Raw genomic sequence first — 18,805 nt, forward strand, 5'->3', positions numbered from 1 at the left:
GGAGATTTTTTCTTAAATAAATTGAGGTAGCAGAATGGGCTCCATAAATGTTGGTCAGGCAGGGTCTCCAGGAGGCCTTTTACCCTGGGAGCAGGGGCATAGGCATTTGACTGGACTACCTTTAAGGTCCCTTCCAAGTTTAATCAAGAGTCTGTGGTCTGACTCTTACCAAAGTAGACATGAACTTAGCAGTTTAAGGCCAGATGAAACTCCTTTCTCTTTTGTCGCTATCGCTGATGCCCTTTGTAGACTTTTCATGGCTCCATAAATTAATTGCAGCCTTTGCTAAAGATTGGTTAAGAGCTTTATGTAAATATAATTAATGTGTTTGTCACAAAATAGCCATGTAGAGGTTTCATAATATGTACAACTTTTATGACCTGATGCACTATTAGAAACTGTTGAGCCACGTGAGCAGTGAGCACCGTAAAGCAGAGGACACAGGCTTTCTTTCATGTGCTGCTGCTTTGTTCAACTTGCTTAGGCATTATTAGCAGATACAATTGAGGAAGTTAAAGCTGCAGAGAGTGAAGTAGAGGTGTTTATTAGGCAATGCAGGGGAGGGGGAGAATGGGAAGCTGTGAAAAATGAGGGAATTGCCCTGTTTTGTGCATGGGCTCGAAGAGTTAACAAAATAATGTTTTGTGCTAAGTGGTAAGTTTTACTTTTATGCTGTAGTACTCATTTACCAACTTTGTAAACAGTTTGTATTTATTTAATCACAACAGGTAATCTTGTTAATGAGTGTTAGTTTTTGCTTAAAGCATAATACATCTGAAGTCAGCTGTTCTGTTTCACTATAGAGAATTCTGTAACTGATAAAAACTTTAATTAATGAGAATCATTCTGATTAAAAAGAAACAATGAGCTAATGACTTTAAAGTAGGCTCCCTGTAGATTAATAAGAATACTAATGATACTGTGTAATTCCATTGTGGAAACAAAGTCCCAGAAATGATTGTTTTAGTTTTACAGGTGTCCATAGTATGCCTGTACAAGTTGTTTAAAACTTGTTTTTTCTGAGGGCCTAGCGGCCTGCCTCCGTTTCCCCATGGGCTTCAGAGACCGGAGACAGCATGAAGTTGCAGACTAAAATTAGCATAAAGTTAAGTGGCCACCATCAGTTCGCTTAGGCACCTACTCTCCTTTTCCCAGCATATTATGATAGCCTCCTCACTGGCCTTTATGCTTTCCTTCACATCCGTATTTGATGCTGTCATCTGAGAGATCTTTCAGAAGCACAGCTGAGACCACAGGACTCCCAGTCTTAGACCTTTCCGTGTCCTCTTATCCCCACAAGCTCAAGGCAGGCTTATTAGCAGGGCCAACGAGGTCTTTGGTGATCTACCCCCTGCCAATCCCTGCGTCTTCTTGGCTAGCTCATTCCCTCCTAAACAGGCATCTTGCAGTTTGTCCCAACCAAAGTGCATGCATGTTTTCCATTTCCATGTCCTGCCTGGTTTCCAGAAATGTGAGAAAGTTGATATCTTTAAAAGAGGGGGATCCAATGCTGATGCTTTGAAAAAAGCTAACATGTGTATAGGCTTCACACTGTAAATAGTCCTGTGTTCTTTTCTTTGGTCCTTCTAGCAACAATACAGAATAGGCCATGTTTTCTGAGAGGTACTTAATATTTGAATGGATGGATGAATAAATGAATGAGTGAACTGTGGAGTCAGAAAACAGGAGTGACAGTCTAAATTCTTCTAATTAGCCATGTAATTTTAGATTAAGTAATTTGACCTCTCAACCTATTTGCTAATCTGTAAAATTAGGTATGTACTAGTCTTGCCTGTCACACTAGATGGTATGAGGTCTGAGTGAAAGAATGCACAGTAAATAAAAATGCTTTTCAAACCGTAAACCCCATGCAAATGTTGGCTTCTGCTGTGAATATTCTTAATGTATTCCAGGTCCTATAAATGAAGAGAAAGCATTCATGGATATAGATAGATTTGTGTTTTAATGACTGAAAGAACATCAGAACTGTTTTATTCATATCATGTTAAAATATAAGCCCATTTTGATAGCAAACAGAAAACAGTATACCCTTGTTTTCTTTCATAAAGAAAATGTCAGGTTTATACTGTTAGTAAATGCTAACAAAGGAAGCACATACTCTGTGGTAAACTGGTGTTCAAATGTAGTGTTTAGAGGCTTCTCTTGGCTATACATTCTCCTTGCATTGCCTCTCAGGAACCTTAGAGCCATACTTGCCTTCCAGCTCTGTGAACTATACGCAACTCTTTTGGTAAGCTATTATTTTTGAACGCATATTTTTTGTTGTTGCGCGTTTTTGTATGCTATTATGATCTCTGGCTTTATTCGTCCTTTTATTCTTAGCCTCTTAGTTTACATGTGTATTTTTTATGCTTTGAACTATATATATTTTTGTAAGATGTCTTAAATTGTGTCTGGAATATGGTGGAGTGTCAACTCTTCCAGAGTGATCTGAGTCATACCTTGGTTTCTCCTGTCACCTACAGGCCGATGGGTAGTTCCTCAGTCTGTGTCTTTGGCCCAGACTCTTGAGTGCCAGTCCTGGATCCTTTGCCAGTGCTGCTTCTGGATGTGCCACACGTTCCTCAGAGTGAATTTAACACCCCCCTCCCCCCCACATCTGTCCTCCCAGGCTCTGCCCCACAGCCACCCAGCAAGACAAAATCGAAAAGCCAGTCCTAAACTGTTCCTTCCATTTTAGGATCGTGTTGAATGGCATTAGTACCCATTCACTTGCTCATGCCAGAAACCTGAAAATCATCCTGTACATCCAATTCAACCTCAATATTTTTTTTTCATGTTTCTATAAAGCTTTAAAAGTATTTAAAATAATCTCAGAGTTAGAGAAAAGTTATAATTACACTGCAAGGAACTTGTTTTCTCCTGCACCATTTGTGAATGAGTTGCAGACTTCACTCTCACATAATTGAATATTTGCCGCAAACAAGGTGATTCTCCTGTATCACCACAATATACGCATCAAAATGAGGACATTAATATTGACCCAGTTCTGCCACTTAATTCTTGCGGTTTTGTCAGTTGTCTAAGGAATGTTCTTTAAAGCAAAAGGGCTCAGTTCGGGACCACATATTGCATTTTGTTTATGTCTCTTTGGTCTCAGTCTGGAAGAGTGCTCAAGCTCTCCTTGATTTTCATAACCTTGATAGCTGAAGATTTGCAGGCCTCCCGTTTTTTGCTGGTCTGATATTTCCTTATGGTTGGGTATAGGTGAGTAAACATCTTGGGCAGAAAAATCATAGAAGTGATCTTGTGCTGTTCTCATTATATCAGATAATGAGACAAGTTGAAATTGTCTGAGAAATCACTGATGGTGATCACTTAATTAAGATCGTGTTTGCCAGGCTTCTTTATTGAAAAGCTACTCTTTACTGCTTTGCAATGAACAAATGTTTTGAGGAAAATACTTTGAAATTATACAGATATTCCATTGCACTTTCAATTTGTTTATTTGACGTTGGACTTCTCATTTCCTTTTTTAATTCAAGGCTTTTATTGAATTACTCAGATTATTATTCAAATAAATTGCATCATTCGTCTGTTCCAGCTTTGATCAGGTAGGAGCCAGCTTGAAGGATCTCTTCTGCTCTTTTGACATGTCCTCCTCATTCTTTGCTTTCTGGCACAAGATGTTCTGTGCTCATCTTTGTCCTTTTCTTAGAACTGAACTCTGCCATTTCTCCAAGGAGCCCTGGTTCCTTTTAGTGGAGAATGCTATTTAAGAGCCAAAGTCTGGAAGGTAGGAGTGCTCATTGCTGTTTGGGTCTTGCTGCCTGTAGGCCTTCTTAGTGGACAGGGCTAGAGAGTATGTGACGTGTATGTGCGCACACATTTACATTTGTATGTATTTCTGTATCCATCTGTGTATATCGAGAAGTGTGAGCTCGTGCCAGTACTTCCAATTTCAATCTAACACCACAAGATTCATTCTAGTTTTCTCCCTTTGCATATTTGTAACTTCCTTCTTTGGCAGCAAGCAGCCTGGTTCCCATTATACTTAATACATCTACTTATTTTATCAATCTTTGGTATATGACAATCATGGCTGCCACCACCCCCTTCCCGGCACGAATGCCCTTATCCACAAGGGTTCTGATGCTGAGTGCTACTCTGCCTCAGCTACTTGGATGCCCATCTCACCCAGCTTAGGCTTTGACAACCTATGACAGGCTGGTCCTTCATTATGCATGCATTCTTCTTCTTGGCTTTTGAGACCCTGTACATGACTGCCACTTCCCTCCATGTTGTTGCCCTTCTCATCCTACTTGGAATTTGACAGCCTACATTAAGTGGACTCTGCATGGATGGCCCTTTAGCTTGCTCAGGTGCTCTGACACCTCACATGAGGCAGCTGCTCCCTGTGGATGCCTTCTCCCTGCTTATGCTCGGACTTCCTCCACTGGTCAGCTTCCCCTGCATGGACACCTTTGTTACTCCTCTTGGGTTCTGACACCCTATGCTTCCAACAAGGATACTCTCCTCATATTGCCCGGACTCTGTCTCCCCATGTTGGGTGCATTCTTTTCTGGGTACTGTCTTTAACCTGTTCTGGACCACTGTGGCTACTTCTTATCAAGTGTGGATATGTTCCTCGGCCTTAGAATTAAATTGTCAAGTAGGAAGAGGGGAAGGGAAAGGGGAAGTTTAATATCTTGATTTCTTTCCTGTCTTCTTTTTTGTCATCCTACTCCATTGTCTTAGTTCTGGCCCCTCTTATTCTTGGATTTTTGCCACTTAATTGGTTTTCTGAGCTGGAGTCTTCCCCATTTCTATCTTTCATCTTGCAGTTAGTGAGAAATGTGTACTAAATAGATGTGATCTTGCTTGTCCCTTGCTTAAACTCGGTAATGCCTTTCCATTACTTATAGGGTAATACTCCTGATTATGACCTACAAGGTCCTTCATGACTTGGCTGACTTTTCCTCCCTCCTCTCTCACCAACTCCTGACATTGACCTGTGCTCTAGCTGAATCACTTTAATGTCTTCTACTTCCATGCCTTAGCATTTGGTCTTTCTCCTTTCTGTACCACTGTCTTTCTCCTTGTTTTCCTGGTATACTTGCATTGTCTTAGTTCTGGTACCCCCTCTTCTAGAAGGCTGCCCTTAATCATCCCTCTTCTCTGTCCATCCTTACTTCTCCCTCTCATCTTACCTGATGCAGACTTGGTAACATGACTTTCCTCTTGGTACCCTGCATATTGTATTGTAACTATCTTTTCCTGTTATACTTGGGGGCAGGAACCACGTTGCCTAAATTCTTTCCCAGAGGATTACTCTATTCAGTAGGTAGCTTGCTAAATGAAGAGATATTTAAAAATACTTGTTTTAGAGTATTTCTCAGTTAGTGGGATTTGTTTTGTCCAAATAAGCAAGGCAATATTAGTATCAGTTGTTTGTGAAGCTTTTGAAGTAGCCGCATTTACATAGGACTGGACGCTATAATTGTATTTCTTTAGATTGGGGTTTTACCTATAGTTATATTTACTTCTAGAATATCTGTACAGATTTTTCCTTGTTTCTCCTAGCAGGGTGAAAAAGAGATTTAGAATGTATCAAAGATTGGCTCATTATCTTTTGTTTCCTGTCTACTGCATTTATTATCACTGTGCATGCAGTAGGCTACTATCTAGGTAGCTGATAAAGATATGCTTGTCTGAGAGAAGAGGAGAGACAGACTTCACATAGATAGTTAACCATTTGTCTAATTGGTGAAATCGCTCAATTCGTTTTTTGGTTTACTTTGCTTTCTGGATTGGTTTGAATTTAATTTTTTGATCTGAGGCAAAGTTGTAATCTCAAGGGTCCTATAATATGTAACAGTTATTTATTTATTTTTGAGAGAGACAGAGAGAGAAAGAGAGAGAGAGAACACAGGGAGGGGTCAGAGAGAGAGAGAGAGAGAGGGAAGGAGGGAGGGAGAGAGCGTCTTTTTAGCAAGCTCAGCATGGAGCCTGATGCAGGACTCGATCTCACAAACCATGAGATCATGACCTGAGCTGAAATAAAAATTTGGACCCTCAACCTACTGAGCTACCCAGGCGCCCCTGCAGTAATTCTTTAGAAAGGTTGTGATTGGGATCAAGAAATAGACCCAGGTTCATAGGTGGAAGAGTTAGCCCAGGGCTGGAATGAATGTTCATTGCTTCACATTTTGTTAAGAGAGACCAGGAGGGCTGATTGTCAGAAGAAATGTACTGTGAATGATCATGCTTAAAATGAGATAATGTAACAAATTCAAAACTGATTTGTAAATCCTTCTGTCCACCTCAGCTGTTGCTGCCCGATACTTGGGTCTTGGGTCCCCGAGGGTTCCCTTTTTCCTGCAAATTGTACACTCAGATAGTACATGTGGCTTGGCGAAGTTGAAGACGTGTACTGAATTTTTATTTTAGAAGTAGCTCGTTTAGGTGTATTGTAATAAGTATCTGGAAGAGATACTTCTTAATCTGAGGAGTTTTCTAGCCCAGTGAGAGGAGCAGGAGGCTTGTGGAGAAACTGACGTCTCCAGACAGGAAGCTTCTCTAAGTGCTGCCCTGGAGTGGCACTGAGTGGCTTCTCTACTCTGTCATTAGCCCTTATTGTGTCAGAAAAGAAATCTCTTAGAAACCCTCACGGTAGGATTTGCTCCTGAAAACCTGAGTGTTAGCAGAGTAAACTAGCCAGAACTCATAATTTCAGCATCTTTCATTCAGGGCCTATTTACAAAAGTGTTGTTTTAAATGAGATATTTCCTCCTGTCCCCCTCCCTCCTCTTTTACATGACAGCTGGGGAGTCACCTCTACCCTGCTCTGTACGTAGCCTGTCGCTGGTTATTTATAGTCAAATGTAAAATGAAGATAATCCTCTTTAGGATGTTTTTTTCTTAACCAGTTGTATTCTAATCAGTGTTTCTGAGTATGTCCGGCTATTAAAGTACAGTTTATAAGGCAGTGTTTTCAGGGTGTTCTTGAGACTCAGTCCTGCGTTTCAACGTTCCATACCCGGCTGTGGTCCACAAAGTGACCCTTCTTGTTTTCAATCGCTTAGTGGTTCTGAGTGTCTCACTGGGGACTGGCGAGTGCCCCCGCAATGTGGTGTCATCGCCATCAGCATGGATTTGCATGGTCCGACTCCCTGACTGTCTGGGCTTTCTTCATATACCGAGTGATGTAATTCAAACAGGTGTTTGAGGGGGGCGCCTGGGTGGCTTAGTCGGTTAAGCGTCCGACTTTCGCTTAGGTCATGATCTTGCAGTTCGTGGGTTCGAGCCCCGCGTCGGGCTCTGAGCTGGCAAGCTCAGAGCCTGGAGCCTGTTTCAGTCTGTGACTCCCTCTCTCCCTGACCCTCCCCTGCTCACGCTGTCTCTAAATAAAACATAAAAAAACAAACAAACAAACAAACAGGTGTTTGAGGGACCAGTAAGTGTGAAGGGTATAAATAAAACTTTTTTTTTTTTAAGGAGTTTAAATCTGGAGAGGAAAACAAACACTAAGCCAGTAACTATAGATATTTGGGGTAAGTATATTAGAAGTAGGCCAGGGGCCTCTGGGTGGCTCAGTTGGTTATGTGGTTAGGCCTCTGACTCTTGATTTCAGCTCAGGTCATGATCTCAGAGTCATGAGATTGAATCTCCCATTAGGCTCAGTGCTGACAACTTGGGATTCTCCCTCTCCTTTTGCTTGCCTCTCCCCTCCTCAAAATAAATAAACATTAAAGAAAAAAAAAAAGGCTAGAGGGCTGTGGGAACTCAATAGAGGGAGCAAACAATGTCCTCCTTATTATGATAGAAATATATGTACTCCCGCTCCTCAAAGTTTCATTCCATTACAGCCTCAGCTCAGAGCCGTCTATCCCCTGAACTAGATCAGGCCTAGATGGGGATGAGACACCTTAGATACAGTTCCTGAAGTACAGCTTCTCAAGCAAAGGTCCTTCTGACTTTTTTTAAATTTAATTTTTATTTATTTATTTTTCTAATGTTTATTTTTGAGTGAGAGAAAGAGAGAGAACGAGAATACAAGTGGAAGAGAGGCAGAGAGGGAGACACAGAATCTGAAGCAGCCTCCATGCTCTGAGCTGTCAGCGCAGAGCCCCTTGAACTCAAGAACCATGAGATCATGACCTGAGCTTAAGTTGAATGCCCAACCAACTGAGCCACCGAGGTGCCCCTATTTATTTATTTTTTTAATGTTTGTTTATTTTTGAGACAGAGAGAGAGAGAGAGAGAGAGAGAGAGAGAGAGAGAGACGGAAACAGAACACAAGTGGAAGAGAGGCGGAGACAGAGAGGAAGACTGAATCTGAAGCAAGCTTCAGGCTCTGCACCATCAGCACAGAGCCCGATGCGGGGCTTGAACTCTGTGAGATCGTGACCTGAGCTGAAGTCAGAAACTCAACCAACTGAGCCTCCCAGGCGCCCCCTAACATGTAAACTAAGAGAAATTATCTACCCCCCCCCCCCCCCCCCCCCAGCATATAATGGTGGGACAGTCATAGAATAACTACTGTAGATACCTTTCTTTTAGAAGCAGGGTAGTGGAAGGCACACAGAAGGGCCCTGCTCCATAGCAGTTCTATAAGTTTTGGCAAATATCAGAAGTTTCTTGATGGAGACTTAGTCCAACTCCTGAGAATGATTCTTCAGGGCTCTTAGTTCCACCTTCTAGGCTTTTGGATCCTGAGTTATCTTTTTATTTTTTATTTTACTTTTTTTTTTTTAATGTTTTATTTATTTCTGAGAGAGAGATAGACAGCGTGAGCAGGGGAGGGTCAGAGAGAGAGGGAGACACAGAATCCAAAATAAGCTCCAGGCTCTGAGCTGGCTGTCAGCACAGACCCTGACATGGGGCTCGAACCCACAAGCTGTGAGATCATTACCGGAGCCGAAGTCAGATGCTTAACTGACTGAGCCACCCAGGCGCCCCTTTATTTTACTTTTTAACTAAAAGGGAATGTTTGTAACTCAGTAGTTTTTGCAGCCTGTTTCTGATCTGTAGAGTTTGGTGATTCCAATGCCTATTGTTTTGCTTTTTCTTCATTTTGTGTTTTGTCTGTTACTTTGAGCTGGCAATGTCTTTCCCTGCACACTTCTGTGAAGTGTTTGGTTCTCCTGTGAATCTTTTGGAATTCACTCCTTCACGTTATATTCATATCCACAAATGTCTTTGAGATCAGCCCGTTTCTACTTTGGGTTTCTGATGAGGCCACTGAGGGAATTATACTCTTAATCTTATAAAAAGCCCTCTTGTTTGACTGAATGGTTCTCTGTAATACCCCCTTGGATCTTTCACTGGTCTTATAAAGACCTTAAAATTTTTTCTTCCAGCTTCATCTTTAGACAATGTTATCTTATCCTAGGAATGCCCTGGATTTAGTCTTTACCCAGAGGCCGTTTCTTAATTTTAACATCATTTGTCATCTGGAGAGGCTAGAAATGGATAAAGAAATTGAGTTATATATGTATGATAGAATACGAGTAAGTAATAAAAAGGAACAAGGTATCGATACACTTGGCAACACGAATGGATCTCAACCTGGTGATGCTGAGTGAAAGAAACCAGAAAAAAGTACATACTGTCTGATTCCATTTATATAGTCTCATAGAAAGTGCAAGCTAATCTACAATCTGTGGTCTACTAGGGGTGGGTGGTGTGGAGTAGAGGAGAGGGGTAGATTACAAAAGAGCAGGAGGAAATTTGGGGGGGCTGATTGATGTGGCCATGGTTTCATCATTGAAAAAACAGGTTAAAACTCATCAAATTGTACACTTCTATCCTTTTATTTTCTTATTTTTTCAATCTTATGTTGAAATGTGTCTCTTATAAGTAACATTTAGCTGGATCTTCTTTTTAAAAAATTTTTTTAAATGTTTTATTTATTTCTAGAGAGAAGGAGAGACAGCGTGAGCAGGGGAGGGTCAGAGAGAGACAGTGAGACACAGAATCTGAAGCAGGCTCCAGGCTGTGAGCTAGCTGTCAGCACAGAGCCCAACATGAGGCTTGAACCCACGAACTTTGAGATCATGACCTGAGTCGAAGTTGGACGCTTAACCAACTGAGCCACCCAGGCGCCCCTAGCTGGATCTTCTGAAATCCAGTCTGATTATCTGTATCTTTCACTGGGAATGCTTTTTATGTTTTATATTTTCTCCTTTTTTGCTTTCTTTTGGATTAATCAAGTATTTTTATTTCACTTATTCTCTCTTATAATTTCAACTTAAATAATATTTCTCTTTTTTATTTTAATGTTTTTCTTCCGATCTAGAGAGGCAGAGTGTGAGTGGGAGAGGGGCAGAGAGAGAGAGGGAGACACAGAATCCGAAGCAGGCACCAGGCTCTGAGCTGTCAGCACAGAGCCCGAAGCGGGGCTTGAATTCGCGAACTGTGAGATCATGACCTGAGCCGAAGTTGGATGCTTAACTGACTGAGCCACCCAGGCACCCCTCAGTATTTTTAATAGTTACACTAAAAATAACAGTGGTTGTGACTTAGGTAAGGTTTGCTTATGGCCTAGTCACTGTTCTACATGTTTTACATGTAGCTCATTTAATCCTCACCAAAACGCTGTGAGACAAATATTATCATTGTCTCAGTTTTATAGGTGGGGAAATGGGTGACGTGGAGAGATTATGTAATCTACACAAGGCCACACAGCTGTCAAGTAGTAGATCTACTCTAGTACTGTACTACACACATAGCATGCCTTTAGAATCCATGATGTTCATGAATACAAATATGTGGTCTCTGAGCAGTTTTAGCCTGCTATGTAACTTAGCAAGTTAATTAGCATATTCACCTTCCTCCTAAAAAAATGTAAGGATTTGATATTATTTAAAATTTACTCCCTCCTTTCCGGCTTGTATGATTTTATTGTTGTGTATTTTACTTCAAACCTATATGACATTAATTTTTATATAGCTAATTATTTAGATTTACCCATGTATTTTCCCATTTCTTTTTTCTTCATGTCTTCCTGTGTCTTGGACTTTTTCCGTTTGGTATACTTCTATACTTTTATTCTAGCTTGAATAATACCCCTTTGTTGCTGGCAAATCTCTCAGTTTTTGTTTATCTGAAAAGCTTATTGTTGTACTTGTTTTTTTCTCTCAGGTTGATAGTTACCCTCGTTAAGCACATTGGAGATATCCTTTAATTGTCTTCTGGCTTCTCTTGGTGCTGTTGAAGTCACTTTGCATTCTAGTTATCCAGCTTAGCAATCACCTATGTCTAGCAGTGGATTTTTCTTCTAAACATCCTGATTAAGATTTAGCTCTTTGAGGACTAAGGCCTTTTTTATACTTCTGATTCTCATTTCTTCCCTTACTCTCTTCTTCCTTCTCACTTTTTCCTTCACAATTTTATTTTTTTAATTTATTATTTATTTATTTTAAGTAGGCTTCATGCCTAGCGTGGAGCCCTACATGGGGTTTGAACTCCTGGCCCTGAGATTAAGACCTGAGCAGAGATCAAGATTTGGATGCTACCGACTAAGCCACCCAGGTGCCCCTTCCTTCACAGTTTTAAACCATGTTATTTTGTGTTTTCAATCACTTCCAGTCTTTTTTTCCCTTCCAGTTTCTTAGTTCTCTTTGCAGCTGTGTCTAATTGCTGTTAAAGCCATCAATTTAGTGTTTAATTTTTCTTTCTTTCCTTTTTTTTTTTTTAAATGTTTTATTTATTTCTGAGAGAGAGAGAGACAGCACGAGCAGGGGAGGGTCAGAGAGAGAGGGAGACACAGAACCTGAAACAGGTTCCAGTCTCTGAGCCAGCTGTCAGCACAGAGCCCGATGCAGGGCTCGAACCCACAAACCGCGAGATCATGACCTGAGCTGAAGTCGGATGCTTAACTGACTGAGCCAGCTAGGCGCCCCAGTGTTTAATTTTTCTTAACAGCTTTATTGGGATATATAATTCACATGCCAGTCAATTCTCCTGTGTAGGGAGTACCATTCAGTGGTGTTTGGTGTATTACATCAATTTAAATTGTGGCAATATCTCTATATATTATAAAATTTGCCATGTCTACCATTTTAAGTGTACAGTTCAGTGGCTTTAATTATATTCACACTGTTGTGCAACCATCATCATTATCTATTACCAAAACCTTTTCATCACCCCCAAGAGAAGCCCTGTAACCATGAAGCAGTAGCTTGTTACTCTCCTTCTCACCAGCCCCTGGTAACCTCTAATCTACTCTGTCTCTGAATCTGCTTATTCTCGGTTATTCATATGAACAGACTTACACAATATTTATCCTTTCTGGCTGGCTTATTTCACTTACCTGATGTTTTCAAGATTTGTCTGTGTTGTAGCGTGTATTAGAACTTCGTTTTTTATGGCTTAATAATATTCCATTGTATGTCCATACCACATGTTGTTTTTCCATTCATTTGTTGATAGACACTTGGGTTGTTTCCACCTTTTGGCAATTGTGAGTGATGCTATGATGAACAGTAACATATGGGTATCTGTTTGAGTCCTTGGTTTCAGTTCCTTTGGGTGCATACCTGGAAGTGGAATTGCCAGATCTTACAGTGATTCTATTTTTAGCCTTTTGAGGAACTGCCAAGCTGTTTTCAAGGACGGACGCACCGTTTTCCATTCTTTGAAATAATAAGAAATAATATATATTAGTCTTTGCCTCTGGTCCCTGTCACAGGCCTCCTCAATCTTTGTAAGTAGAGATACTAGGAGAGTCTTTTGTTCTAATGCTTCATCTTTGACCACAGTTCTCAGCACAGACCTCCTACAACTTTGTAATTTCCTAAGTGATAAGAGCACTAGGAGCATGTTTTGTTTTAATATTTGGATTTGACCCCAATTCCTGACACAGGACTTTTAAAGCCTTTGGAATTTCCTAGGGGATAGTAGTGTCTTTATTTTAATGAGATGGCTCTGAGTGGGCTCCTGGATGGGGGCTGGTCTCAGACCAAGCCATGATTTTAGAACCTTGGAATCTTCAGTCCCAACCTTCATTCTCTAGAGAGGAAAAAGAGGCTAGAAATGGAGTTAGTAATTGATCCTGCCTACATGATGAAACCTCCACAAAAATAGGATGGGAGTCTCCAGGTTTATGAAGACATCTATATGCTAGGAGAGTTACATACTCTAACTTCATGGACACGGAAGGTACTGTGCTCGGGACTCTGATTGACCTTGCCCTATGTATCTCTTTATTTTGCTGCTCATCTGTCTCCATTATCCTATCTTTTATTTTATAATAAACTGGTAAACATAAGTGTTTCTCTGAGTTCTGTGAGCTGTTCTAGCAAATAATCCAGTTCAAAGGGGAGGAGGTCAAGGAACCTTTGCATTGTAGCCAAGCCAGACAGAAGCTGTGGGTAATCTGGGGACAACTATCCCCCTCCCCCCCAATCCCCTCTGGTAACCATCAGTTCTCTCTAGTTATGAGTCTGTTTCTTGGTTTGTGTCACTCTTTTTTCCCTTTGTTCATTTGTTTCTTTTTTAAAAAAATTTTTTTTTAAATGTTTTTTATTTCTGAGAGAGAGAGACAGACAGACAGACAGACAGCATGAGCAGGGGAGGGTCAGAGAGAGAGGAAGACACAGAATCCAAAATAGGCTCCAGGCTCTGAGCTGGCTGTCAGCACAGAGCCTGACGCGGGGCTCGAACCCACGAACGTGAGATCATGACCTGACCCAAAGTTGGACACTTAATCCACTGAGCCACCCAGGTGCCCCTCATTTGTTTTATTTCTTAAATTCCACATATGAGTGAAATCATGTCATATTTGTCTTCTGACTTCTTTCACTTAGCATTATACTGTTTATTGTCATCCATGTTGTTACAAATGGCAAGATTTCATGCTTTTTTATGGCTAAGTAATACTCCATTGTATATATACCACATCTTCTTTATCCATTCAGCTGTTGAAGGACATTTGGGCTGCTTCCATAATTTGGCTATTGCAATTCATGCTGCAATAAATAAACATAAAAGTGCATACATTCTTTCAAATTAGTGTTTTTGTATTTTTGGGGTAAATACCCAGTAGTGTGATTACTGGATCATAGAGTAGTTCCATTTTTAACTTTTTGAGGAACCCCTATACTGTGTTCCACAATGGCTGCCCCAGTTTGCATCCCACCAACAGTGCTTTTTCTCCACATCCTTGCCAACACCTGTTGTTCCTTGTCATTGATTTGAGCCATTCTAACAGGTGTGAGGTGATACCTCATTGTATTTTTGATTTTTGTTTCCCTGATGAGTGATGTTGAGCATTTTTTCATGTGTCTTGACATCAATGTCAAGAAGACATTGGTATGTCTTCTTTGGAGAAATGCCTCTTGACATGGGGCAGGGAGGGATATAGAGAGAGAATCCCAAGCAGGCTCTGCCCTGACAGTGCTGAGGGGCTAGATCTCACAAACAGATTATGACCTGAGTTGAAACCAAGAGTTGGATGCTCAACTGACTGAGGCACCCAGGCACCTGAAGCACAGAAGTTTTTCATTTTGAAGTCTTATCTATTTTTTTGTTTTGTTGTTTGTGCTTTGTTGTTGAATCTAAGAAACCATTTTCCATCCTGAGGTTACGAGGATTTATTCCTGTTTTCTTCTAATATTTTTATTAGTTATATTTCTTACATTTGAGTCCATAATCAATTTTGGGTTGATTTTTGAGTATGGTATAAGGAGCAAGTCTAACTTCATTCTTTGGCATGTGGCTATCCAGTTGTCTTAGAACTGTTTGTTGAGGAGCACTGGGGTGGCTCACTTGGTTAAGTGTCCGACTCTTGGTTTTGGCTCAGTTCATGATCTTGCGGTTTCATGAGTTCAAGTCCCGTAGTGGGCTCTGTGCTGGCAGTGCAGAGCATGCTTGGGGTTCTCTTTCTGCTCTCTCTCTGCCCTTCCCTCACTTTGCACTATCTCTGTCTCTCTCAAAATAAATAAACTTAAAAAAAAGGAAAAAGAAGAAAAAAAAACTATTTATTGAGAAGACAGTTCTTTTCCTGAATGAATTGTCTTGGATCCTTTGTTAAAAATTGACCATTACAATGGACTCTTTATTTTTAGACTCTAACATTCTCATCCTTATGCACATACTACTCTTGATTACCGTAGTTTTAGCGTAAATTTTGAAATTGATAAGTGTGAATCTTCCAAGTTTGTTCTTGGAAAAGAACAAGCTTTTTGTTCTTGGTTTTGGCCATTCTGGGTTCCCTGCATTTCCATATGAACTTTAGGGTCTATCAATTTCTGCAAGAAACAAACAGCTGGGTTTTTGATAGGTTTTAAGATGAATTTTAACATTAACATCCCAACATCAAGTGTTTCAATCCATGAACTTAGAATGTCTTTTAATTTATTTTGGTGATCTTATTTTTTCCTGTAATGTTTTGTAGTTTTTAGTAGAGTTTTGCAATTCTCTTGTTAAATTTATTCCTATGTATTTTCTTTTTGATGTTATTGTAAGTGGAACTTTCTTAATTTCATTTTCACACTGTTCACTGGTAATGTATAGAAAAAGAATCCGTTTTTATATATTGATATTTATCCTACTGCAGTTTTGCTGAACTAGTTTACTAGTTATGTTTTTAGTGGATTTCTTAGGATTTTCTTTATATAAGATCATGTCATCTGTGAGTAGAGATCATTTTACTTCTTTTTTTTTTTTTAATTTATTTTTGAGACGGAGAGAGAAACAGGGTAAGTGGAAGAGGGGCAGAGAGGGAGACACAATCCAAAGCAGGCTCTAGGCTCTGAGCTGTCAGCACAGAGCTGGATGTGGGGCTCAAATTCAAGAACTGTGAGATTCTTGAGTTGAGCCAAAGTTGGATGCTTAAGACCGACTGAACCACCCAGTGTCCAGGTGTCCCTAGATAATTTTACTTCTTGCTTTCCAATCTTGATGCTTTTATTTCTTTTTCTTCCTTAATTGCCCTGGCTACAACCTCTATTACAATGTTGAATAGAAGTTGCAAGAGTGAATATCCTTGTCCTGTTTTTTATCTTAAAGGGAAATATTTGGTCTTTTACCCTAAAGTATGATACTAGCTGTAGGTTTTTTGAAGCTGCCCTTTATCAGGTTAACCCCATTGAAGATCTGATCCCCTTCTGGTGACCAACACTTTTTTTTTAAATTCAGTTATACAGGCTAAAAACCTATTAGGTTTGTCCTGGCCACCTACCTTTTTACTCATCCTTCATATTCAATATATCAGAAAGGTTTGATATATTTACCTAAATGTCTTTAAAAGCTAGGCATTTCCTTTTTTTTTAAGTTTATGTATTTTGAGAGAGAGACAGTGCCAGTGGGGGAGGGATTGAGGGGGTGGGTAGAGAGAATCCCAAGGAGGCTCTGCACTACCAGCGCAGAGCCTGACATAGGGCTCAAACTCATAAAAACACAAGATCATGACCTGAGGTAAAACCAAGAGTTGGACAATTAACCAACTGAGCTACCCAGGTACCCCAAAAACTAGGTATTTCATTGTCTCAACTGTCATTATCCTAAAATTCTCACTCCCCCCCCCCCCAAACGGGGTAACTCCCATTTCTTCAGATCATACTTCATACATTACAACTTCAGGGAAACCTTTTTGGATCACCAAAGTAAACTGTCCTTTACACGGTATGCTCTTGTAGCACTTCTAGCTTGCGATTAAGTTACTACAGGTCTGTATGGGTGGGATTACCTTCTGTTTTCTTTACTGGTATATGGCCAGTGCTCAATACTAAGAAGACTTAATAAATATGGAATGAATGAACCAGTGAAAATGAGCTAATTTGTGTGGAAATGCTTTAAAAATGAAAATTGTTAGAGAAACATTTTGATGTTCTTAACATTTAGAATAACTGTGATTATCGAATTTGCAATTTTTTGCTTGGGTGTAGAGAAAATTCTAAGATCTGGTGGTAATTAAGGGTGGATCATCTTGGATAGACTAACTTATTTACTGATTAGGTTTTGTTTACTTGGATTATGGAATTAGTATAACAGTAACAAAGTGTATGGAAAGGTCTCTCTAGAAAACACTATAAGATTTCCTAAATGACGCCTTCTTGGTAATTATCGCATTTGGTTTAAAATTTCACTTGGCACAAAATGGGTTGCAGAAAGCCAGACCCTCGTATATATTCAAGTAAAGGTGATGACTTTCTTCACAATAGAGCAGAGATGAAATAGCTCCCACATTTGTTATTCTGAATGGAGCCTTGGGATGGAATTCCAAGCAGCAGAATGCCACTTAACATTCTGCATGCTATTTTGCTCTTTAGTAGTATAATTGTAAAATGAGGCAATAAAACCAGAGAGGATATAATATTTATACCTGTGCAGGCACTTCACATGATAAAATGTCACGCGGGACTGTTTACTCCATGCTGGTTATTTGGATAATGCCCCACCTGCCTACTGACGGGAGGTGCTGAGGCTTGCATAAATCTTGAAAAGAAGGTTAGGGTTAATATAGTGAATTTTTCAGCAGGAAAAAAATACATCATATGTGATAGTAATAATGGCTACTCTTTGAGCACTGTTTTTGTGCCAGCACTGTACTGGGTCTTTGGGGACCAGAGAGGGACAAAAGGGGAGAGAATTAATAACAGTGAATACCTCCCATGTGTCAGTTACTCAGCTACACACTTCACTTAAAATCTAAACCTTACACCTCTGCCAGGTAGGTGGTGTTATCCCATGTATATATGACTGACTCTTGTTTATCTCATAAAAAAAAAAAAAATTCTAATGACCTCACTGGAGTTCTGTTATAATTATCATGTTTAAAGTTTGGTGTGTGAGTGTGTGTATGTGTAATTTTTTTTTTTTTTAGTTTAAATAGCCTTTTTTTTTGAGACAAAAAAAATTAATGAGAAGAGACAAAGAAACATCAAAGAGCTTTTTCCTCTGATTGCTGTGTTAGAACTTTTGCCTGAAAATAGGTTACATTCCTTCTGTTTTCAGCTGAATCCTCATTAACTTTACATTTTAATGATGTCCAGGGCAAATTACACCATTTATGGCCAGTGCCTTAAAGGGATGCTTAACAGGGACTTAAAATTTTTTTTTCCTTAAAATGGTGGATGCATTTACCCTGGGAATATAAATTGATGCAGAATTCTTTAAAAAAATAAATAACAAAAAACTCTTGAAATGTGGGGTTGAATTTCCATTTCCAACTATTCTAACAACTTAATTCAGAGGAAATTATTTTCAGCTTAACGTAAATGAATCATTGAAGAGCGTGTTTGTAATATTTGGGAATATGTAACTGAAACCAAGGTCCTCCATTTATTTTTGAAAATAGTTTCAGTTTCTCATTTACTTGGATTTAAATTCAATTTTACTGCTTAGCTTTAGAAATAATTCATAGGTGGTAGATACTCCATAGGAATAAATGAAGACAGCTTCTCCCAGTTATGAAAAAAGCAAGGGTGATTGAAATGCTAATATGTTGATAGACAGATTGTATTTGCACAAGAATGAGGGAATATGCTGTAAGGTGGAACTCTTCACAGGATTCCAAATTATTCAATTTAAAAGGACAATATGAACTGTGGAGCTGGGCTTTCATTGTAAGCCTTGAATGCTTAATTATTATTAGATGATAAATTAGAATAAAGTGTCATGTTGTGTCAAATACTGTTTATTTCCTTAACAGTTATTAGATAAGTGGATTAAGGGAAATTGGCCTGTCTGTTGAGGGAACTGTAATTATAGGAATACATCAGGTATGTGGTAAGGTTTGGGCTCCCGTTTTTTAGATGTGTTTCACTGAATCCCTTCTGTGTGCTAGGCAATGGGCTAATGTCCTTATTAAAGCTTTTTTGAATGCAAGGAGAGGAAT

General features: G+C 39.7%; 1 protein-coding gene across 10 annotated transcripts in view; it reads left to right on the plus strand.

Annotated features, from left to right (window-relative positions):
- DENND1A (DENN domain containing 1A) overlaps positions 1-18,805 on the plus strand; it is a 500,247-nt gene that overhangs the window by 59,808 nt on the left and 421,634 nt on the right. The gene's annotated exons all lie outside the window — the stretch shown is intronic.

Source organism: Hyaena hyaena, unplaced genomic scaffold (assembly GCF_003009895.1).
Source record: "Hyaena hyaena isolate Hyena2069 unplaced genomic scaffold, ASM300989v1 scaffold_151, whole genome shotgun sequence".
In the NCBI taxonomy this organism is placed as follows: Eukaryota; Metazoa; Chordata; class Mammalia; order Carnivora; family Hyaenidae; genus Hyaena; species Hyaena hyaena.